This window comes from Pipra filicauda, unplaced genomic scaffold (genome assembly GCF_003945595.2).
Source record: "Pipra filicauda isolate LSUMZ 115617 unplaced genomic scaffold, ASM394559v2 scaffold34_size3990699_pilon, whole genome shotgun sequence".
Classification (NCBI taxonomy): Eukaryota; Metazoa; Chordata; class Aves; order Passeriformes; family Pipridae; genus Pipra; species Pipra filicauda.
In genome coordinates this window covers 2,940,311-2,965,386 of record NW_024104476.1, presented here as the reverse complement: position 1 = coordinate 2,965,386, position 25,076 = coordinate 2,940,311, and the positions used below count along the sequence as shown (strand labels likewise).

Below are 25,076 nucleotides of genomic sequence, written 5' to 3'. Positions count from 1 at the left end.
CTAAGGGCTGCAAAACTATGAAAGACGGCAGGTGAGCATCAGGACTACTCCAGCAGAATCAATAAAATAATAATGATAATTTAAAAAACTAGGAAAACATCAGAATTTGAGCTTCCACCCCGTTTAAGAGGCCGGCAGGTTAATCACTCCGGAGACCTGCACTGACACGCAGCTCCCGCCGCAGAGCAGCCGCTCTCCCGGGGCCGGAGCTCGGGGGGCGCAGCCCCTCCAAAGGCAGGACAGGGCCGCGCCGAGCGGCGCTCCCCGGCGGCGCGGGGACGGTGGCGGGGCCCTCGGCGGAGATCGGAGCACGGGCGAGCAGGACGCCGCTCCCGGCCCAGCGATCTGCGCGGACACCCCTCCCACCGCCCCGGGACACAGCTCGGCCGGGACACCCACCCGGCTCTCCACGCCGACCGCGGGGCCGGAGGTCCCGGGCAGCCCCGCAGTGGCCGCGCCGCGCCCACGGCACAGCACGGCACGGAACAGCCCGGCACAGCACGGCACGGCACGGAACGGCACGGAACGGCACGGAACAGCCCGGCACAGCAGGGAACAGCCCGGCACAGCAGGGAACAGCCCGGCACAGCACGGCACGGCACGGAATAGCACGGAACAGCCCGGCACAGCACGGAACAGCCCGGCACAGCACGTCGCCCGCCCTGCCCGCCCAGGAAGAGCGGGGCTGGGGCGCCCCCAGCCGCGGGGGGAGAGGCTGCACTATCCCTGGGGCTCGGGCTCGGCCGCAGCGGGCGGCCTGCCCGAATCAGCCGCGCCAGAGGGCTCGGCGGCGCCACAGCCCGCCGTGCACGGAAGAAAAAGTTGCACGGGGCGGCGGCGGCGCTGCCGCTCGGGCTGTCACCGGCCGGAGCCCGGGTCCGCAGCCGGGTGGTCCCGCACAGCCCCCACCCCACCCCGCCCCGCTCCCCTGCCCCGGCAGCCGCCTGCGGGGCAGCGCTCTCTGAGGCGGATGCGGCAGGGCTCGCTTTACCTCAGCGGCGTCTACGGCGGCGTCACCTACTCCGTGCCCTCGCTGGGCAGCAGCAGGCACCCCGCCGCGCCGCTCTCCGCCGTGCGCCCGTCCCGCCGCGGTCCCGGACCCTCTGCCCCGGCCGCGCTCGGCACCACAGTGCCTCGGCGGCGCCTAACCCGCCGCCGGCTCTGCCCCCGCCCCGCCCCCGGCGCCTCCGCCAACCCGCGCCGCCGCAGCGCCCCGCCCCGCCCGCTGACTGACGGCGGCCGTGGGCTTTGCTCGGCTCCGCTCGGCTCAGGCAAGCCCGGCCTCGGCTCACCGGGGCTTGCTTGGCACAGCCCGACCCGCGGGGAACCCGAGGCGCAGTGCGGCTCCCTCGGGTTCCCCTCAGCTCTCGCCTGGGGCGAGGGGGCTCCGGGGTCTCCGCCCCCGGGCGCGACGCCCAGTGCTACTGGCAAGGCTCGGGCGCCGCCTCGACCCCGTAAGGCCGGTCTTGGCCGGGAAGTGGTAGCGAGAGGAACATGTGCTTCTGACTAGTTCCTCGTTGGGGATTTTTCTCCTCTTTTTTCCTTCCCTACCCTCCATCTTGATGTAACGTATCACGTTGGTGGAGCGTGCTCAGAACGCAACAGCGGCCGTGGCTGCCCGGCAGTGCGCAGAGCAGGGCTGTGCAGCGCCGCGGAGCGAGGGCAGCCTCGGCGGGCTGCCTGGGGCTCCCGCCTTGGGACTGCCGCCTTGGGACTGCCCGCCCAGGGCCGCCCGGCAGCCAGCACCATCCATCGGGAGCCCCGGGCCTCTCAAGCCCAGCCTGGGTGTAGGTGACAGCTGTCTGCAGCAGCACAGGCCACCAGTTGATACTATTGATTACTAGTGCCCAAGTTTGCAAGGCTCCGTGCAGCGTGGAATGAAATTGCATATTACCTGCCCCAAGGAGCACACCACCTCCAGTGGATCTAACAACACGAGGGTGTGGCACAGCACCACAAGGTTGCAATAAGACCGTCGTGCTGCAGAGGTATCAACTGCGTTTGGACAGGTCCCTGTTTATATAGTAAATATGAGAACATGTGTTACTATGACTCAGTCGTAGGTATTGCTGTGAAAGAGGAGGAAGCAGTCTAAGCAAAGGTACGACACATCCAAGCTCGCAGGGAATGAGTGCAAAGTCAGCTGTGCAAGAAGAAAGGTATAGGTTCACTGAGACCTGTGCTGTAAATACAAGTGCCAGGGATTGACCTACTTAAAAGCAGCCAAATGAGAGATAACTTAGAACATCAAAAGGGCTTGTTGCAGACTGTAAGGATCGGGCCTTGAAATACCTTGTGAGAAACTGTAGGACTGGTGAAGTAAGTCTGAACTCTTATGGTCAAAAGAAGAGTATGCATTGGCTGGGCAGGAGGGAAGAGTCCAACTTGTTTTAATTTGGCATTTGGACATTCTGAAACTTTGAATTAGCTTATGATCTGATCATGAACAACAGAGAGAAAAAGTGGACCAATTTTACTACAACAGAGTGTAATTAGTTTTTGCCAAGTGCAATAGATCAGTAGGCATGGTTTTCAAATCCTTAGACTTTTGGAGATATTTCTCTGGAAAAATGTTCTAAAACAAGAATTTTGATCGTACCAAGTATAGGGGAAAAGTGGGAATCTCTTATTAGTCATAATGCCTTTAAAAGATGCTTTTCACTGGCCTGTTATGCTTTGCAGAGGATTTTGTTGCTCCATTGTGTTCCTAACTTTGCAAGCTTCCAAGAGTCACTAGAAGGATGTTTTCTGAGATCCATTAATCATTTCTGCATTGACTCATTAAGATTCAGTTTGCTTCAGGACTGCAGATGAGAGAAGATAGCAACTCCTAAGGCCTAGGAGGTGACAGCATGGATGTGACCCCGCAGGGGTGTAACAGAGCACTGCAAGGCTGTAGCTTTGGAGTTGCAGGATCCAGTCCTTGGAAAATGGTAAAAATGCCTTCATTAATCTATCTGGCAATCTAAAGACACAGAATTACTTTTAAACTAAACACTTCATTTGGAATAGAGACTACTCTTTGTATACAAGCAAAAGCATTGCTATAATTTAAATACTAATTAGTAAATCTTTTTGAGGGAAATGGCAGCCCTTGTCTCATATATTTTATATTTTTTGTGTGGAATTGAAAATGCAGGTGGAAGCAGCATTAAGAAAGACTGTTTCATTTCTTCTGTCCAGACTGCTGTCTCTGGCATCTGGTATTGCTGAAGGCAAAAACAGCATGGATTTTGAAGGGGATTAGACAGACTGGCTGGTTGGAATGCCAGTCCTGGGCATTGGGTATTTAAGGGAACTAAAAACCTCTCGAGTAATGTTTCCCAACTGGTGAGACTAGACTTGTCCCACAGATGCAATGTCTAGAGTCCATGGCTGTGCTCCCTCTCTGCTGGCACTATATCCCTCACTGGAAGGAAAAGTCTCCAGGGCAGGTTACAGGACCTCCTTCCTGCCTCCCCTCTGTAGGAGCTGAGCATCTGGGTCTCTGCTTTCTTTGCCAGTTTTCTTCCCTGAACTTGACTTTTAATTTCACCTTGAGCACCTTACCTGCTGCTTTGTCTTTCAATAAGGAGAGAAAAGGACCTAAAAGAGTGAAAGTAGGCAATAGCTGCAAGTAACTGTTGCACCCCTTGATGGATTTGCTTTCACGCCTATTTTGACTTCTGTCTCAAGGTTGCTCCAGCTCTCTCACATCCCTTTCCCCACTGACCCCAGCATTATCCTAGTTTCTCCAGGAATGTTTCTTCCTATGTCTAATCTTGATAGGTGAAAGTTATACAATAATGTTTGCTCTAGGAATGTTGCAAAGCAGTACACTAGTGTAAAGCTTGACAAGAAGGAGTATGCACAAGTTCAAAAACCTTTTCCTTCTTCTCTCAGCTACTTTTCAGGAGATCTTAAGGACTCCATAAAGCTTTTGCATATGAAGTTTACAGTGGGCTTTAATGCAGGTAGACATGTTTGAAAAGATCTAGGGTTTTTGAGATGGATATTCTTGACCAGTTGAAAGGTTAAGTTATTGAGGTAGCATGTAAACAGGAAGGATTTTCAAGGCAGCAGTCAGTGGAAAGCAGAAGACAGAAGAGTAAAATCTGGGTAGAGGGCAGGATTATCTATGTACAAACCATATACGCATGTGTTTGCTAAGGCAACTGTAGTCTCCATCTGTCAGGAGACCTTTAGAGCATTTCTGCTGTAGGTTGCTTATGGGAATGCAATAAAAAAGTGAGCAAGTCTTTTGTTCAGTACTAGTACAAGTTGGATGATTTGAGCCTTTGCATCTTATGACTGGGTAAGCTTTCTGTGGTAAAGATCATGCAGCACTGGAGAGGACCTACCCTGAAACTTCCCCTTCCTCTATGAAAAAAAGTTCAGCTTGATCTTAGAAAGGAAATTTTAAAGCATGGAAACTGAGAGGATTAGAGGATCTACGGAGAAAGCAGAGTTGCTAGAGTATAAGATCTCCTCCACTTTAACTGGCAAACTTCTTTTGTCTTCTTTACTGGCACATTTCAAGCAGGAAGATTTCATTCTGTTTCTTACAAGATGTCAAGGCAAATCCATTTGTAAAGTAAGATACCTAGGTTGGTGAACACTGTTAGGTTAACAGCTGGACTTGATCTTAAAGGTCTTTTCCAACATAAATGATTCTGTGATTTTATCAGTGCTGAATCTGATTTCTTGGGGTAGCATAGGCAGAGGTGGGAGAGATTGCGCAGGGGAGTTTTATTGGAATATACCTTAGATGTGATGAATGCTAATGGCATATGTCATTGTCCTAGTTAGAACATCTGGGACCAGTTCATCATTGTATGGGTGTAACCCAAAACTGTGTATTCTATAGCCTCCCATGCCATTTCCCAGAAACTGTTATCAATTAACTATTTACACCGTCTGCCCATAGAGCCTGACTCCTCAGGCTATAAACTAAGTGTTAAGAGGCCTGCGAGACAGGAGGATGCTCTTGTCCTCATACCCTTTTGTGGAGCTCCCCGCCCTGAGGGAAGTGCTGGGCATTCCTGCCTGAACTGGAGAATATATAATCTTGGAGTCTTGGAATTTTTTTAACCACTCATGGGATCCTGAGGAAAACTGCTCTCAACCAGACTGCAGACCACCACTCTCGACTGGACTGGAACCACCACTTTTCAACCAGACTGCAACCATCACTCTCGACCGGACTGCAATCACCACTCTTGACCAGACTGCAACAGCACTCTCACCAACAGGTTTTCCCCTCTCCTTTTACTTTGGACTCAGGGGGCCCAAAGAACACCACTCTGTTCATGCCCCAGGGTGCTGGGTTATACGTTTGGGTTTTGTGGGTTAATACCAATTGTTTGTCTGTATAATCGTGCTTATTTTATTATTTTATTAAATTGTTATTCTGATTTATAATCTCTCTTTTGAGTTGAGTTCATTTCCCCTGCTGGTTTACCTTTAAACCAGCAGAGTCATTTACTAAATTCAGAAGAGTGTACCATCCTGCAGCAGTGGGGTTTTCAGCCAGCTGATTTGAAGGAAGAAATTGAATCAATACATGCATCCTTTTTTACTTCCAAAGATGAAAATTATTTCATACAGTGTAGCTATACTGTTCTACTAGCACACATTGCTAAATGACTCATGTAAAATTCCCAAAGGAATGGGGAGTCAGGAAAACAACAGGAAAAACTGTCCATAGTTATTGTGGACATGAATTAAATGCAAAATAAATAAAATGGAACAGAAGAAGTGCAGGCATCAAAGACTGTGAATGGTGATGTTTTCCTGTCATAGCTAGGAGAAAGAAAACATTGCTGGTCAAAAATTGAGCTTTAAGTGTGTTTCAGAAGGCAAAACAGTAGCATGAAAAGCAAGTTCCTTCACTGCTTAAAAGCATTTCTTCATGTAAAGGAAAAGAGTAAGCTAAAAATAAGACAAAGAAATTCAGAAAAGAAAGAAGCAAAACTTACTATCTCATTAAAATCAGAGAAGTAAGCCTGACAATCTTCATGTTATAACTGGAAGGATGCTGATTAGCAGCATGCCAGTCATGCTGGGCATTACAATGTGGTTTGATTTGAATTTATTTCATTTCTGTGGGAAGGATAGAATAGTTTGTATCTGGCCAAAACTCTGGCACCAGCAGTAAATGTTGGTACCTCAGCTAACTGGAAAAATCTCCCTTCATAGACATTTCCGGTGTATGTTTATGTCACGGTTGACATATGAGGCTGTTTTACATTCCTCAAGATACAAGGTGCCCGAGGAGGTGGTGGAATCTTCATCACTAAATGCTTTTAGGAAGGCTAGTGAAACATCTGTCTGGCGGAGACACTGGTTGTCCTGCCTCAGCCAGAGAGATGGAGTAGATGGCTGCTGTAGGCCTTCTGTGGTTCTGTAAGTGAACATATGTACAAACACTGAGAAATTATACTTTCTTTTAATTAAATTTTCCCATCAGAATCAAAATGGCCCAAAAATCTTCCACCTGATATTTGAAAGCCAGATGACTGCAGTTGTAAAAACAGAGGGCCTTACCTCTGCAATATGATCTGTTAGCAAGGAGTTTCTCCAGTTTGCTTTGAATTATATTTCTAGAACACAAAAGTAGTGGAAAGTAAGATTTCTGTGTGCCAATCACAACCAGAAAATACTTTGTGTTCATTAAATATTTTGCTTAAAATAAAAACCAAACTACTTTTGAAAGCTGACTTTTTATTTAATTTTTTCTCTAGTCTCATAATTTTGACTAAATGTATGAAAATTTACATTTTTTTTGAGAAACCTTTTAAAATCGATAAGAATTAAGAAAAATGAATATACAGTATTTTTCTGTGTCTGAAGCACAGCGTAACTGATAAAGTAATTTTATAAATATAACATCAGCAAATACAACATCTGTGTTTATCTTTCAACCATATAAAATTACATAAACAAGGATTCTGCTTTTTATGAAATCTATGAGTAATTCCTCCTCTGCTCTTTCAGTGCTTGTACACTAAATGATAGAAAAGTCTAGGTTTGACAGCCATGCAAAACTCGTCTTCTGTGTAGACAAGTGGTGCAGAGTGAACAGAAATCTTGGAAGTTTTCTTGGGCATTGTAGCATTTGTGCACTGACATCTATACCCACATCTCAGCTCTGTCTGAGTAAGAGTGCTAGGACTAATAAGACCTCCATGTGTAATAATGTATCTAAATTTCCAGGGCCATCCGTAGATGGGTTTTCTACTCAGCTTTCCTAAAGATATCATTTGTAGTTTTTGGTATTGACATCTGATTGCGGGGAAGTTTTCATCCTGCAGAAGTGAACTAGTTCTAAAAAGATGAAGTTTAATTTATGTTGAGACAATTTAGTAATTTTGTATCAGTGTTTACAGAGTAAGTGTTGCCTAGTTTATTCCAATAACATTAAGGTGGAAGATGTCACGGCTTGTTACCAATTGTCTGAGATATCCTGGACCCTTACATCAATTATTCGTAGGAGTCACTCATCACAGTACATCTCAAGATGGACACTTGATAGGTCAACATTCCCTTCTCTTGCAAAGTCGATAAGATGCAAGACCAAGCGTTGGAAAGCTTGCCAATTTAGATGTGTTTTTATAGAGCCTGTGAAACTCGCTGCAGTATGGGCATGAATAATCCAGATTCTACCAGGCAGGAACATGTACTGTTGCTCCTACATAAAGTGCATCTTAAGTGACATCTCTAACAATTACAATATTAGGAAGCAAATACAAAATTAGGACTCATACTGTGGGGCTAGTAGGAGTTCAGGGCCAGAAGAAAAGTGTATTCAGTATCCTTTTACTACCTGGACTGTGAAAGTAGTTCTTTTTTATTGCAGCAATAAATGAAGGAATCTTTGCTGTTTAAACTGATAGGCCAGAGCTCTCATTTTTTTAAAATTTGAGACAAATTTGCAACATGATTCATTAAGTGTATCATTGTATTCTACTGCTAACTAAGGGCTTAACACCAAAGCTTCTACCTGTCATTGCAATTATTATCACAGAACATGACAGCTGTCATTGTAGCAAGCTCAAAATGGTAATATAGGTGCTGTGAGCTGCGCTTTAGAAAGTCAGGCTTCCTTTAAACTCAGTTAGCCGAGAAGGCTGTGGACATTTATCTTTCACTTTTTCATGGAAAAATGCATGGCAGCAAATTGTCTTTATTATTCCTACCTACTCCTGTTCCTTGGTAGGCACAGCAAGTAGAAAAGTGTGAGTCCCACCTTTCAGCTATAGGACAGGATGATTCATCATGGCTTTCCTCAGTGCACATGCATACCAACACATATGCAAATATAATTGATCATTAATTGTGCCTGTCTTCTGAGTAGGGTGTTTGTGTCCTTCTATGGCAACAACATAGTTGCTGTTTTACAAGAAGATGTGTCTTATTGTAAAAATATTGCAAAACTATTAGATTAATGTCAGTGTAAAACAAGTGATTATATGAATATATATGTTTTATATATATAATTTTATATATATATATATATATAAAATATATATTAGTGTTTTGAATGTTTTTCTGCTTACATAATCTAAATTTCAACCTAACTATGCTTGGAGGAAATTAAAAAGGCTGGACTAAATGGCCCTCAGTAGTCCTGTCCAACCTAAATTATTCTGTGAGTCTGTGATTATATGAAATTTGAATTTCTTTTATTTTGACTTGGAATATAATGTGAAACAGAAAAAAACCCTGACTTTTGTGAGTCCTTCCAGAGAGAAAGTCTTAAAAGATGCATAAGATGCCGATGGCTTGAGTTTAGGAAAAACAATGCAAAATGTATAGACTGTGGGAAAAGAGCCATATGGTGAGGTGCACTGTAAGCATGAATATATTATATGTAAGATATCTATAAGAATATTTATTTGGTATGTACTACTAGGACAACTTTTGAAATGAGATAAAAATAGGATTGACAAATGCATGTGAACTAATACACTTCAATGCAAACTGAATAGTTGTTTAAAAATTACTTTCTTTGAAAAAAGTGAAAAGAGGGAAAAGAATAATTTTTTTGGGAGGATGGTGAAAATGAAGGTAGCCACTTGAAGGGCTCGTATCAAGACAATTGCTTCGGGAATTTGCTGAGCTGAAAAACCCAACCAAGAAGCCCTCAGTTAATAGCAGAAAAAGAAAATGCTATCCTTCGTGTTCGGTTGTCATTTTCATACTATAAGAGAGCCTGAGAATAACAGAATTATTTAATGTTTTTACATACATCAAAAGTGGTGAAACCTTCTCCGCTTCTGACTTTTATCTGTTCTCATGGCTAGGCTTCGCGAACGAAGATTTGGGAAGGCTCTATCCACATTTGCTGCAGGCACGCTGGTGGCTTATGAGGCCAATATGTGACAGACAAATCCGATTGCAAAAGGCACAGCAGAAAGACTCCTTAGATGGTGTATTCTGCAATACACGGTTCTTTCTGCGTTGCCTTTTTTCCTCGAGGGTGATCCTGCGTGTGTTCTCAAAGGAGACAGCTGCGTTATAGATGGTGTGTCTCCAGGCCTCAAGATTTGAGGCCAGAGTAGACCAGTTATGGTGATCAATATGGCCAAGGCTGAGATGTTGTTTCAGGGAGTCCTTGTATCTTTTCTTCGGGGCTCCTCTCATGCGGCAGCCAGTGGCAAGTTCACCGTAAAGCAAGATCTTAGGGAGGCGGTGGTCCTTCATCCTGGAGACATGACCTGCCCAACGCAGCTGTGTTCTCATCAGCATGGCCTCGATACTTGTGATAGCTGCTTGCTCTAGAACAGATGTATTGGTCACATAGTCTGACCAGTGGATGTTTAGGATTGTACAGAGACAGCATTGATGGAAGCGTTCTAAGAGACGCAGGTGGTGGCGGTAGATGACCCATGATTCGGAACCATATAAGAGAGTCGACAACACTATGGCTTTGTAAACACTGATCTTGGTGCTTTTCTTCAAGTGTTTATTAGTGTTCGGTTGTCATTTTCATACTATAAGAGAGCCTGAGAATAACAGAATTATTTAATGTTTTTACATACATCAAAAGTGGTGAAACCTTCTCCGCTTCTGACTTTTATCTGTTAAACCACAAAGAAACTGAGGGGGGGAGAAACCTAGATTTTTAAAGTAAGGTTTTGGGGTATGTCATGGTTTGAGATAGCCCCAAAAATCTAATTCCCTAGTCCTAGCCCCCTCTCACATCTCAACCTAATGTGAGATGGGTTTTCCAGACAAAACACACCAGACTCCAAATGGGGAAAGGGAATATATTACAATGACTGTACAAATAAATACTATAACACATTATACACACGATCACAACTATCTCTACCATGACATCATGGCTCTTATCTCTTTCCCTCGATGGTTTGCAACCATCCTCTGCTACCATATATGTCATGGTTGAGATAGTTGTGATCGTGTGTATAATGTGTTATAGTATTTATTTGTACAGTCATTGTAATATATTCCCTTTCCCCATTTGGAGTCTGGTGTGTTTTGTCTGGAAAAAACCCATCTCACATTGGATTGAGATGTGACGGGGGGCTTAGACTAGGGAATTTAGATTTTGGGGCTATCTCAAGCCATGACAGGGTCTAAGGAAAAGAATGGAAATTCAAATATGTCTACCCATTAACCACCAATTTGTACATTGTTCTTACATGTTTCATATGAGAACAAGTATTTCACTTCTCTATGACTTTGGATACAAAATGTATTTTGGAATAATAACCTTTATGAAACAGCAAAATTAACCTAGAATAGAGCCATGTAGTCTCCACAGTGTTTGTTATTGGTGTAGGGGGTGGGTTTGCTTGGTTGGTTGGTTGGATGGCTGGTTGGTTTTGGATAGGTATAAATTCAGATGGCAAACAAAAATCAGTGGCAGGTGCAAAGATACCACAATCCCCCTCAGATCACGACGAAATTGAGTTATTTTGTTGTAACAACATAACCCCTGGAGCAAGGTTTGGTGTCTCACTGTCTTCTAGTGTGCCAGCTGTCTGAAGCAGAAACTATGTTACAAAGTGCAATTTATTCATGCAACTTTCTGCTGAAAAGACATCACTTGATGTGGTGCAACTATGGCTTATAGTAGGGTCACCAGCCTCTTAAGACACAGGACTGCTCTCTGGCCTGTTTCCTGAAGCATCAATTTTTAAAGTAGAGGAATTTGGGGAACTTGTAGTTCATTGGCTGTGCCATGTCATGAGTCAGATCTCAGAGGGATCTTGTGATAGCCTTGAGAATGTAAGAACTAGCGGAACTCAGTATAGAAATGGATTGAGACAGTATCCACCATAAAAAGTCTTGAATGTGAAACAAGAAAAGACCCCTGACTTTTGCGAGTCCTTCCAGAGAGAAAGTCTTAAAAGATGCATAAGATGCTGATGGCTTGAGTTTAGGAAAAACAATGCAAAATGTATAGGCTGTGGGAAAAGAGCGATATGGTGAGGTGCATTGTAAGACACATCATAGTTAAATGGAGGACAGAAGAATTGCTGCTACAGCAAAACATTTTCTTGGAAGTTGATGAGAGGAAGTGCTATTAAAACAGCATGACGTGTTCTGAAACTGTGCTATTCTTGTATGTGACTGAACTGAATTACTGACAAGGGCACAGACTGTGGGAAAGCAAATCCCCTGTCTCAGATTGTCCTGCAGCACCTACAATCTGGGTTTTATTTCTGGAAGGCCAGGAAGCAGAAAATGGGACTCCAGAGCGGGCCAGTATCTCTGCAAGGTTGCCTTCTCACAGTGCTAGTACAGCACTCAGAACAGAGGCCTTAAAATATTCACAAATAGAGGGTCACACAGAGAAACTCCAAGTTGGGTGAGCCTATGGTGTGCCTTGCTCAAGTTATGTGCCTCAGTGTAGCCACAACTGTGTCTTGAAATTGAAAGAAATGGAAAAGGCTGGAGAGCAAAAATGTGGCTAATATAGGTCATATGGAAATTGAGTTACAGTGTGGTAGATTCACCCATGAAAAAAGTTGTAAGCAGTAGTCCTTGAAGAGCAATTCTCCTTTCAGTAGAGAGAGACAGAGGGAGGTTTGAGTGAACAGTGTGCATTGTGTTTTATGTGCTGCCTCATGGTGCTACACTCAGGAGAGCTGGGGAAACACAGGGCCTGTTGAATTCACTGTCATGTACCTTAGTTCTAAATCACTGAAAGTTTTCCCTATATATTTTTTCTCTGTACGTGTGGTTGCTAATGGTCTACAAAATATTGCAGAGAATGGTTAAAATAGCATTTCAATAATGGAGTAGTGAACTGAAAGAAAACCTGTTCAAAAGAAAGGTTAAGGAGCTAACAGTCTACAGGTAGTCTTTGCTGTAGGCTGGTAGTCCTACCTTGTTTCAAGCTGGACAGTATCATGTATTTTGAGTTTTTAAAAGAGCATTACAATTCTCTGTGATCATACAATACAATCTTGATTTGCTTCCACTACTTGTAGTGGGAACAGGGACAGGCTTAATAGGTGATGGATCTATGTATCAGAGTCCAATACAGGAATATAAAAGCTAAAATGGGAATTAAGTAATTTCTGTAAGTCTGGTGAGCTTGTTTTCTGCACAGTGCTATATTTATTCTGTATTGTATTGACACTGCATGGAATCTTAGTGAGCCTTGGCAAGAAAAAGCTGAAGAGAGGAAATTTTTGGAGGTATTCTGAGATAGATTTCCTTTCCCATGAGAGGATTTATTCTGAAGCCTCAGTATTTCTTGAAGAGTTCACCCTCCTTCCATGAAGACAACAGGATGTTCAATGTGTTGCCCTGACTGTCTCTGTCAAAGGACACCTCCTTGAGATAGCTCATGCCAGTGATGAGGCCAGTGTGATTATAGAAAAAGGAGAAAATTTTCTTCTGCCGTAATTTCTAAGTAAGAAGAAAGAGATTTCTTCAGTAGTTTTGCTGCAGAGGTGTCTTCACAGAAACGTATATGATCAATAGCGCTCTTCCTTCTTCCCATATGTGCTCATGGAACTTAGGCCTCAGTTAGCAGATCTACAGCTTTGCCAATTCAACACTCCTGATGTCTCACCAGCCTTTATTTTTTCTATAATCTGAGCAAAAAAGATAGAGTTCTGTGCTTGCAGTCCATTGTGTCCAACTCACCTGGTCATGGCTTGGGTGCTAGAGCCTTCTAATCTGCCGAAGAGGTGAACAAGATCCTGGTGGGTTACTGTGATGGATCACTAACTCAGTCCAATAGGAACTTGTTGAATGTATAAGAAAGACAAGACTACATTATCTGGAATGGCTTTAACCATAGAATCATAGAATCAGCTGCGTTGGAAAGGACCTCTGAGGTCTCAAGTCCAACCCTTGATCCACTACCACTGTGATTACTAAACCATGGCACTAAGTGCCACATCCAGTCTCATCTTAAAAACCTCCAGGGATGGAAAATCCACCACTTCCCTGAGCAGCCCATTCCAATGTCTGATTACCCTTTCTGTAAAGAATTTCTTCCTAATATCCAACCTAAACCTCTCCTGACAGAGCTTAAGACCATGCCCTCTTGTCTTATTGATAGCTGCTTGGGAGAAGAGACCTGTCTACAACCTCCTTTCAGGGAGTTGTAGAGAGTGATGAGGTCTCCCCTGAGCCTCCTCTTTTCCAGGCTGAACAACCCCAGCTCCCTCAGCCTCTCCTCAGAGGACTTGTGCTCCAGTCCCTTCACCAGCCTTGTTGCTCTTCTCTGGGCCTGCTCCAGCACCTCAATATCCTTCCTGAACTGAGGGGCCCAGAACTGGACACAGTACTCAAGGTGTGGCTTCACCAGCGCTGAGTACAGGGGCAGAATCACTTCCCTGGACCTGCTGGCCACACTGTTCCTGATCCAGGCCAGGATGCCATTGGCCTTCTTGGCCACCTGGGCACACTGCTGGCTCATGTTCAGCTTCCTGTCAATCCAAATTCCCAGGTCCCTCTCTGTCTGGCTGCTCTCCAGCCACTCTGTCCCCAGCCTGTAGCGCTGCAGGGGGTTGTTGTGGCCAAAGTGCAGGACCCGGCACTTGGCCTTGTTGAACCTCATCCCGTTGGAATCAGCCCAACTCTCCAGTCTGTCCAGGTCCCTCTGAAGAGCCTTCCTGCCTTCCAGCTGATCAACACTCCCCCCAAACTTACTGTCATCTGCAAATTTGCTGCTGATGGACTCAATCCCCTCATCTAAATCATCAAGAAAGATATTAAAGAGAACTGGGCCCAACACCGATCCCTGGGGGACACCACTAGTGACCGGCTGCCAACTGGATGCAGCCCCGTTCACCACCACTCTCTGGGCCCGGCCTTCCAGCCAGTTCCTAACCCAGCACAGAGTGCCCCTGTCCAAGCTGTGGGCTGCCAGCTTTTTCATGTTTCAATACAATTTTTAATTCATGAAACTAAAGTTTTAAGAGGAAGGTAAAGCCCTCTGTCATGCTAGAAAATTGCTGGCTGATATTTTGTTTAGATATGTTCACTATCTCGCATGATAATTCTCAAAGTTCCTTATAATTTCAGGACCTACTTTACCTGTGTGAAAAGTTATTTTACTCCTTAGAAAATTATTGTCTTATCTAGTCCCACAAAGAAACCAAACCACATAGTCCCATGTCCTTGTGTTGATCCCTATTGAAGCCTCCTTGTGAATCCTCACCTGAGGTGAACTAGGTGTATTTATTTAAGCCATTAGTTTATTTTTGTATCTGAGTTTATTGCTAATAAAACAATGCAGACAGATCTGTTTAAAGGATTCCCTTTCTGGAATGTTATGAATTTAAACTGTTAAATATTCTTGGCACTGTTATTCATCAACTCAGTAAGTAAGATTTAATGGAATTTTATCATTAGATTACTACAAAGGTTTAAAATAATCACAAATGCATGCATACGTATTCCTGTACTCTCCATTGTAAGAGGGAATAAAATACAGTCTTTTATATAAGTTATACATAACACAGAAATCATATCTAAACACTTTGATCAAGTTTTATACTACTATGTAGGAGAAAAATTCTTCAGCAAACTTTTTTGTGATAAGAGTTATTCCTATGAAGAATTATTCTCCAAATCTCCCTGCTAAGTACTAATATTGCTGCTAGTAGAATCCACTCTATGTCCTTGAGTGCTAACATTTACAGTGCATTTTCTCACTTGTTTATAAACCATGCTGAAATTAGGAATTAACCAAAATAGTTGCTTTTGTAAATGGAGTATAAGAACAGTTAATAATTTATATTTTTCTGATTCCATTGTGCAAGAATGTGAAAATGAATGACTAATTTGTTGTTGATATGGGAAGGAATTTGAATCTTTTATGAGAACATCTTGGCTGTCAGTATGCTTATCTCTGAGAAAGAGAGCTGGAATTCTTCAGTGGGCAATGCATGAATATTATCTGGGGCAACACTGAAAGTAAAAATGATTGAACAAGGAACTAGTAACAATTTCCTCTTCTGTATCTAAGACCTTTATCAACCACTTTCTAAGCAAATTGTTAGCCCATATGGAACTGAGTAGTATTTCAGACCTGTAACCATTCATTTATTAATTGAACATTAATTGCTTCTGTTACGGGATTCAAAAGTCCATTGTTACAAATAAACCAAGAGAGCAATTTGGCTCCTTATCAATGAATATTCCAAAAAAGGTGGTTTAATGACCATTACAAGCATCACTGCTACTTTAGTTAGGATTTCAGAGGAGGTTGTTGCCTTGTTGCATTCTGGGGCCATTTCCCTTTGTCCTGCTGTTAGGTTCATGCTTCCATTTAAAGATCACCAGTGTGACTGAAATGCAGGCCCAATGAGTGTAGGGGCAAATATGTGTTCTGTCCTCACCAGTGGTGCAATGCCCTAAGGATATTTTTATGCAGTCTCCATTTTTGTGGGTAGGCAGAATAAAGAATGAAGCCCTGGTCAGCTCCAGCAGTGTCAGCTCTCTGCCAGATGTACAGTCGAGAACCACTCTCCCTCATGTATATTTCCAAGAAATAAGTAAAAGCTATTGATAGGATCTAGTATCTATGTCACCCAATAAATCACACCATAGAGAGGCTAATTGATTTAAAGCACCTCTCCTCGAAGCCTTTTGGTACTACTGTTGATGATATACTGGTCAGTAAAGAAATACAGGGAACAGTAAAGAAGTCTACCTAGCAAAAACCAAGAAAGATTACATATTTTGCCCCTCATACACATGCACACTAACCCACACTACTTTATTATGTTCTCACTCTGCTATTTTCATGATCAGATTCTCCCCCTATGTGAGCCACTCTTTTGTTCAGACAAGGAGGTGAAATGACTAAATGTGCTGCTAAACCCATGGACAGTCTAAGAAAGGTGGTCATTATTGTGTTAGGCAGAAAAAGTGACTTAAGACCCCTTTCTAAGCCACTTTCTTCGGTGTGTGCTCTAGCTGATGTCTCCCTATTCTTCTCTTTCACCTCACTGATTACCAAATCCTCAAGACACTCATTTTACCTTACAATTCCTGCCCCAAGAAGAGGATACCTTTCTTTGTGCTTGCATACCACATAAGATTACAAAACTTCTGAACCTTGCAAACCTTCTGAATGATATTGTAGTATAAATAAACAATGAATGTTACCTTAGCTAGCCACTGGACTAACTCAAGTAGCTGAGGCAGATTTCCATTCTTTTCATCTTTTGCATCCCTAGTATAGTGACAAAGGGCTGGGGGGGCTTCCCATGCTGCGTGGCTGGGACCCCCAGGCTGCCGGGAGCATTCCCGTGCTCCGGGGGCGGGACCCTCGGCTGGGGAGGCTTCCCGTGCCGCGTGGCCGGGACCCACGGGCGCAGCCGTTGCAGGAGAAAGGAGAGACAAGGGGAGCCTTGCCTACAGGTACTGCACCTCCATGAAAGAGGAGAAGGAAGCTTCGGAGCACACAGATGTTTGGCATTCCAGGTTTGGGGGGGGAGGGGTTGGGTGGGACGGAGGATTAGCATACTGTGTCAAGCGGGCCGTGGGGGGCCGCCGACCAGCAGGAGGGAGAGCGGCACAATCCGTATGTAATGTCACAGGTGAGTAGTGTGCCTGAAGGTATGTGGAAACACAGTGGGGGAAGGATAAGGTCAGGGTGGATAATGGGTTCTTTTAGAATAATGGGGGTCCCCACCAGGCTGGGGCCATGAAAGGCACCCCCGCCTGGATGGGTACTGGGGTCAGAATGATTGCTTTGTTTGTTTTGTCTGTCTGTTTTTGGTTCTCCTGTGGCTACTGCCCAGGTTTGGCATGTTCTGGATATACTTACTTTGCTCTGTTACATCCTGAAACGGTGGACAGGACAAAGGGTTGTTCCTGGGTACCTCCTTCAGTTTGTTTATAGATAGGTGATAATAAAGCAGGAAATGAAAGATTTGCCCAAAGCGTTCTAATAGGAACATAGTCTCTGTACCCCTGTGTGGTTGTGAGCTATGTGGTACATGCCTCCAGTAGGGTCGCCCATGCCAGGCAGATCAAAACCGTAGGACCAGATTTAATACATTCTTGGGCAGGATGAGCTCATTAGCCTCCTGGCAGTCATCCTAGGAGAAGGACAACTCCAATCCCAAACCCGGGCAGATGGAGCTCGTCAGCCCTGTAAGGCCATCCATCTAAGAGAAGGTCACTCTAATGAAACCTGCGTCCTGAGGACCTCACTGCCACCGTCCAAGCTCGCTCAGCCCTGGCAGATGAACCTCAGGATTAAAGGGTGGGCTCAGTTCCGCACACACTGTGTCTCACCTAAAAAATCCATTGTGCAGGCTTGAAGGCTTTACCCACATGCAAAAAGTCCTGTAGTGACGGGCGAGGGTCGAAACGGCAGGTGAAAGATGCACTGGGAGCCGCAGACCCAACCCTGCATGCAGGCGGTTCAGGATATTGGTCATTTGAGACTGACCGGAGATGACAGTCTCTTGGGGCAGCACCCTGAACGACCAAGCAGCCTTTTCAAGGACAGCACTGCTTGCTCCACTCGGAGAGGGGCCTAGAAAAGGTGGCCTAAACAAAGCTCATCTCCACCTTCACCCGGTTTGTTAACCGCAGGCCAACGGGCATCTTCTTCCAATGCGGTCGCACAAAGATCAAAAGACAAAGGCATGCACCTGCCTCCAAAGGTGTACCTAAATTAACTCTAGCATGTTGGAATATCAGAACCATGCTCGATTCTGCGGATAGCGGACGTCCTGAGCGTTGGTCTGCCCTAATTGCCCATGAGTTGGCTCGTCTCAACATCGACATTGCCGCTCTCAGTGAAGTTCGCCTTCACGAGGAAGGCAGCCTCAGAGAACATGGTGCCGGTTACACACTCTTTTGGTCAGGCAAGCCCAGAACTGAAAAACATCTCTCAGGATTCGGCTTCATGATCAAAAACTCCATTGTTCCTAAACTCGAAAATCTGCCGACAGGTCACTCTGACCGCATTATCTCCCTACGCCTTCCACTAAACAACAAGCAACATGTTGTCATCTTTAGTATATATGCCCCAACTCTCCAAGCTGACCCTGCTGAAAAAGATAAATTTTACTCTGACCTGCGCCTCCTTACCCAAAAGGTACCTGCAGATGATAAGATCATTATCCTTGGTGATTTCAACGCCAGAGTAGGCAAGAATTTTGAAGCCTGGAAAGGAATATTAGGCAAGCGTGGTGTTGGAAACTGCAGCAATAATGGTCGACTTCTGCTAGAATTCTGTGCAGAGCAACAACTCACCATCACTAATACTATCTTTCAGCAGAAAGATAGTCTGAAGACAACCTGGGTGCACCCCCGCTCTATACATTGGCACCTCATCGATTATGTCCTGGTGTGACAGAGAGATGCCCGCGATGTCCACCATACCCGCGTGATGCCCAGCACAGAATGCCAAACAGACCATCGGCTGGTGCGCTGTAAACTCAATTTCAAGATCAAATTCAAACCAAAAAGGGGCAGCATCCCAAGGAGAAGACTCCAAGTTAACAATCTCCAATCAGCCACAGTAAGAGACAGTTTCCAGGCAAACCTTCAAACTAGGCTCGAAAATCTTCCCAGAGTTTCTGCAAATTCCTCTCCTGAAACAATCTGGCACCATATTAAAAACAGCATCCTGCAATCCTCTGAAGAGTCCTTTGGGTTCTCCCTCAAGAAGAACAAGGACTGGTTTGACGAAAACAACCAAGAAATCCAAGATTTGTTGAGGAAGAAGAAAACCGCCCACCAAGCACACTTTGCACTGCCATCCTGTCATGCAAGAAAAACAGCCTTTCGTCTCGCATGCAGCAAGCTCCAACAGAAACTCCGTGACATCCAGAACAAGTGGTGGATCGATCTAGCTGAAAAAACTCAATTATGCACAGATATAGGTGATCACAAAGGTTTCTATGAGGCCTTGAAAACAGCATACGGGCCTACATACCAGGTCCAAAGCCCTCTACTCAGCGCTGATGGTCAAACCCTTCTAACAGATAAAACCTCCATTCTGAATCGATGGTCTGAACACTTTCAGACTCTTTTCAGTACCAACCGTGTAGTCCAAGACTCAGCAATTCAGTCCATCACACAACAACCAGTTAAGTATGAATTGGATACTGCGCCACTTTAGGAGAAACCCTCAAGGCCATACAGCAGGTGAAAATTGTCAAGGCAGCTGGGGTTGATGGAATTCCACCTGAAGTCTGGAAATATGGGGGCCTTGCACTCCACACCAAATTTCACGAGTTTGTGGTGCGCTGTTGGGAGCTTGGTGAACTACCATCAGACCTTCGTGATGTAATCATCATCACTTTGTATAAGAAGAAAGGTATTAAATCAGATTGCTCAAGCTATCGTGGTATTACTCTGCTCTCCATTGCTGGCAAGATCCTGGCAAGAATACTCTTGAACAGACTAATACCCGCTATAGCAGAAGGAATCCTACCTGAAAGTCAGTGTGGTTTCAGAGCCAACAGGAGCACCACAGACATGGTATTTGTCCTCAGACAACTGCAAGAGAAGTATAGGGAACAGAACAAAGGTCTTTATGTAACCTTTGTCGACCTCACCAAGGCTTTTGATACTGTGAGCAGAAAAGGTCTGTGGCAGATTTTGGAACGTTTAGGTTGTCCCCTAGATTCCTTAAAATGATCATCTCACTCTATGAGGATCAGCACGGCCAAGTCAGATATGGCAACACACTTTCTGAGCCCTTTTTAATTAAGAATGGTGTGAAACAAGGCTGCATTCTCGCTCCTACCCTATTCACAGTCTTTTTCAGCATGATGCTCCAAAGGGCCACAGCAGATCTCATTGATCAGGACGGTATCTACATTCGATATCGTACTGATGGAAGTCTATTCAATCTAAGGTGACTGAAGACCCACACTAAGACCTTAAACCATCTTGTCCGGGAGCTGCTCTATGCTGATGACGCTGCCCTTGTTCCCCACACAGAAGCAGCTCTGCAGCGTTTAACATCCTGCTTTGCCGATGCTGCTGAGCTCTTTGGGTTGGAAGTCAGCTTAAAGAAGACAGAGGTCCTCCATCAACCTGCACCTCAGGAAGTCCCCCATCATCCCCACATCACCACTGGCCAATCAGAGCTCAAATCAGTCCAACAGTTTAATTACCTAGGTAGCCTCACCTCCTCAGATGGTAAGATCGACGCAGAGATAGACAACAGGTTAGCAAAGGCATATAGTGCTTTTTGGAAAACTCCACAAAAGAGTATGGTGTAATAAACACTTGAAGAAAAGCACCAAGATCAGTGTTTACAGAGCCATAGTGTTGTCTACTCTCTTATATGGATCTGAATCATGGGTCATCTACCGCCACCACCTGCGTCTCTTAGAACGCTTCCATCAACGCTGCCTCCGTACAATTCTAAACATCCACTGGTCAGATTATGTGACCAATACATCTGTTCTAGAGCAAGCAGCTGTCACAAGTATTGAGGCCATGTTGATGAGAACACAGCTGCGATGGGCAGGACACGTCTCAAGGATGAAGGACCACCGCCTCCCTAAGATCCTACTCTATGGTGAACTTGCCACTGGCTGCCGCATGAGAGGAACCCCGAAGAAAAGATACAAGGACTCCCTGAAACAACATCTCAGCCTTGGCCATATTGATCACCATAACTGGTCTACTCTGGCCTCAAATTGGGAGGCCTGGAGACACACCATCTATAATGCAGCTGTCTCCTTTGAGAACACATGCAGGATCACCCTCGAGGAAAAAAGGCAACGCAGAAAGAACTGTGTATTGCAGAATACACCATCTAAGGAGTCTTTCTGCTGTGCCTTTTACAATCGGATTTGTCTGTCACATATTGGCCTCATAAGCCACCAGCGTGCCTGCAGCAAATGTGGATAGAGCCTTCCCAAATCTTCGTTCGCGAAGCCTAGCCATGGTAGTGACAAAATCCAGACTTTTCAGATTTCCAGATGTAGTGATTCATAAAAAACAACTTCTTTCTTCTTCTCATTATAGTTGTCTTCTTTTGTCCAGGTGGGGCAAGGGCAGGAATAGACATGAGTGTGTTTGTACCAAGGAAAGCAAAGGCAAAGTAAAGGAAATGGAAAATAGGTTTAACATCCTTATGTGACTCTAAGTTGCCTTGAAAGAAATTTTCCTCAGGGTCTTGAGTTATTGCTTTTCTTGGTTTTAGCCTTCATGTTTTATTTGAGGTAGCATGATGTGGTGGGTTGACCTTGTCTGCACACCACGCACCCACCAAGCCACCCTATCACTCCTCCTTAAGGGTGGAATTTATTGGGGTTTCATGGCCAGGTTTTGGTAGTGGGGGGGAGCTACATGTGTGGCTTCTGTGAGAAGTTGCCAGAAGCTTCACCCACATCCAGCAAATCCAATGTCAGGTGGCTCCAGGATGGACTTGCTGCTGGCTAAGGCCTAGCCAGTCAGAAATTTGAAGTAATGCCTCTGAAGGAAAAAAAAGTTATGGGGCAGATGTAATTGTTCTCGGAGAAGAGCAGAGTGAGAATATGTGAGAGGAATGACTATGGAGACACCAATGTCAGTGGAGAAGGAGGGGGAGGAGATGCTCCAGGTGCCAGAGCTGAGGTTCCCCTGCAGCTCATGGTGAAGACCATGGTGAGACAGTTGTGCCCCTGCAGCCTATGGAGGTCCTTAGGGGTGCACAAATCCACCTCCAGCCCGTGGAGGAGCTCCACACTGGAGCAGGTGGATGCCCAAAGGAGGTTATGACCCCGTGAGAAACTTGTACTGGAACAGGCTCCTGGCAGACACCTGGAGAGCCATGGACAGAGGAGCCCAGGCTGGAAGAGGTTTCTTGGTAAGACTTGTGACCCACTATAGGGAACCCACTCTGGAGCAGGCTGTGCCTGAAGGACTGCACTTTTCATGAAGACCTGCAGCCCATGGGAAGGACTCACACTGGAGAATTTCATGGAGAACTGTCTCCTGTGGGAGGGATCCCATGTTGGAGCAAGGGAAGGACTCCTCTCCCTGAGCAGCGTCAGAAAAAACGTGATGAACTGACTGCAACCCCCATTCCCCATCTCTTTGTGTCACTTGGGGAAGGGAAGCAGAGCCCAGGAAGGAAGAATAGGTGGGGGAAAGGTGTTTTTAAGATTTATTTTACTGCTCATTATCATGCTCTGATTTTGATTGGCAATAAATTCAATTAATTTCCCCAAGTTGAGTCTGTTTTGCCTGTGACCGTAATCTCCCAGTCCTTATGTCAACTCATGAGCCTTTTGTCATGTTTTCTCTTCACTGTCCAGTTGTGGAGGGGAGTAATACAGCGGCTTTGGCAGGCACCCAATATCCAGCCAGTGTCAACCCATCACACATGATCTTGTCACATCTCTATGACTAACTTTGTTTTCTCTTTGGGAAACAATACAAATTAAAAATTTGAAATTAAAAACATTTTAGTAGGACAATTATCAAATGTTAATCTTTGCAGTGACATAGATTTTTATTCTTTCCTTCCTTGTTTTTTGGATTAAAGTGTGTTCTTCCTTTCTTCTTGCGGTTTACCATCACTACTTCCATAATTGTTTGGCTTTAAACTTAGTGTTTCCCTTAACTGATTTTATAGCATTTCCCTTTTATTAACAGAAATATAGAAAAATGTTCTGTACCTTTTTCAAACAGTGCACTTTCAATCATGTTAGATTGTAGTGAAAGTGGGGATGGAAATGGCCAATTGTATTTATAGTTGATGTTTTTCATACCAAAATAGTTGCATACAGGTATTCTCAATTTCCTTGAGCAATACTGGTTCCTTGAGAAGTGGTTCTCCCGCTCTTCTGTTTGGTGCAGCATATCCTCTTCCTATAGTAATCCCTATTAAACACCTTAATTTAGAGGCACTTCTGACAAGTCACATACCTTTGTGCTTACAGTAGGTAACTTTCTCTCTCTTTTTTTTTACAAGAGCCAACAGCCCAGTGTCAAGTAAATCGCATGAACATATATAGCAGTTCAAGGAATCTAGGGTCCTAAGCAATCCTGAATTCCGATACCAAAAGTTGTGAGAGTGATGACTTCAACTGTGCTGGAGTGATGAAGTGATGAGTGATGAATTTTCACCAGAAGTATAGGAGGAGAAGTGGTGTGCGTCGACTCTGCTATGAGACAAACATTCTTTTGTTTTCTTGTAACAAGTTATCTTTCAATTTCTGTCTCTTCTGTGTGCTTCCTTATAATGACTCCAGAGGTGGAGAATGATACTGAGATGGGGAGAGAAAAGTAGGGTACCAAAAAGCTCAGTTATTTCAGCAAGTAGGCTATCTTGCCTACTTAATTCCTCCCTATGTATACTATATTGATATCGTGCTGCTTCAAGTTACTGAAAAAAATATCCCTATATTCCCTAAATTAAGCTATTCAACTGTATTTTCTTCCATTTCCCCCCAGTAATTTGGTAAGTGACTAGAGCAAAAAGCCCTGAACTCTTCAGTTATTCTTTGGTTTTGCATGTGTCAGAAAATGTACAGTGTATATACTTTCTATGCTTGTAAACTAACGTACACCTACAAGCATGTACATGAACATTGCTGCTGCCCTGTTGATTTTACACTGCAGAGTGGATGCTATTGTTGGCTTCAGACTCAAATGTCATCTGGGTTTGGAGTCTTCCAGCTTATGATTTCATCCTTGTAAGTGCTAGTTTTCATAAGTCTGTTTATATGCACTGTAACCTGAAATATTCAGTCCGAAATAGTTTCAGACATTAGATGCTAATCAAAACATTTTTTGATTGAGTTGTGCCTTCTTCCACTCTTTTAAAAATTCTACTAATGAAATCACATAGAATTTTATATTAGATGTCCAACACTTCCTTGTTTGTGCAATTCCTTTAACCACATAAGACATCATGTCCAGTGAGAAGGGCTTAGGACTCCAAAAGGTACATTTTTTCTGGACAAAACTCAAATAAAATAATGCCATTAGTATTACCATTTCCAAGAAAGGCTTAATATTGGGGAATTTGTTAATTTAAATCAGTTACCCCCTTTAACTTCTAGATACCTTTAAAGGTATCCTTCAAATTCCAAGATAAATACCATTATAGGATGGTACAGAATGGGGTTTATTGATCTTCTGAATGTCTCAGTAAACAAAATAGATGGCAGGAAACAGTTCTGCCTGCTTAGAGGTTCATCCAAGTTCTGCTATAAGGACTGGAAGGACACCCATTGACTTATCTGGGAACTGGTTGAGTCCTTAAACATCAATAAAATCAAAGAATTCTCACAGTGAAGTGGCCTATCTGGCACCCATTAAAATAAACGATTGTAAATTTTGAAAATGACTCTTCCTGCAGCATAGGCCAGTTGGTCAGCTGCAAATCTGGCACAGATGTGCAGCATGTGTCCTGGGCAGCCCACAGGAACATGATGTTCTTTTTTCGCTCCTTAGAGCCTTGGAGACTGAAATGATGGACTCAGCCCATTGCTAAAGAATAAATGCTGAAATAATGGAGCTAAATACAGAAATCAACAAAAAGTTTACAAAGATAACATTCCTTTTGGAAGAAACTAACAAACCTGCCAAAGCTGAAATACTTTTAAGGCAAATGTAGTGCTTATTTGGGTGTTCTGAAAAAAGAACAAAATTTAGAGAATTCTCTGGCAGAAACTGATTTG

The 25,076-nt window shown here is 44.2% G+C and overlaps 1 protein-coding gene across 1 annotated transcript in view; it reads right to left on the bottom strand.

Moving 5' to 3' along the window:
• The window catches only part of PIK3R1 (phosphoinositide-3-kinase regulatory subunit 1), a 57,773-nt gene extending 56,679 nt beyond the window's left edge, over positions 1–1,094 (bottom strand). Inside the window, exon 1 of the mRNA XM_027717184.2 lies at positions 992–1,094. The gene's annotated coding sequence lies outside the window, so the exon portion shown is untranslated. The remainder of the gene's footprint in view (positions 1–991) is intronic.
• Between the last annotated feature and the right edge of the window lie 23,982 nt (positions 1,095–25,076).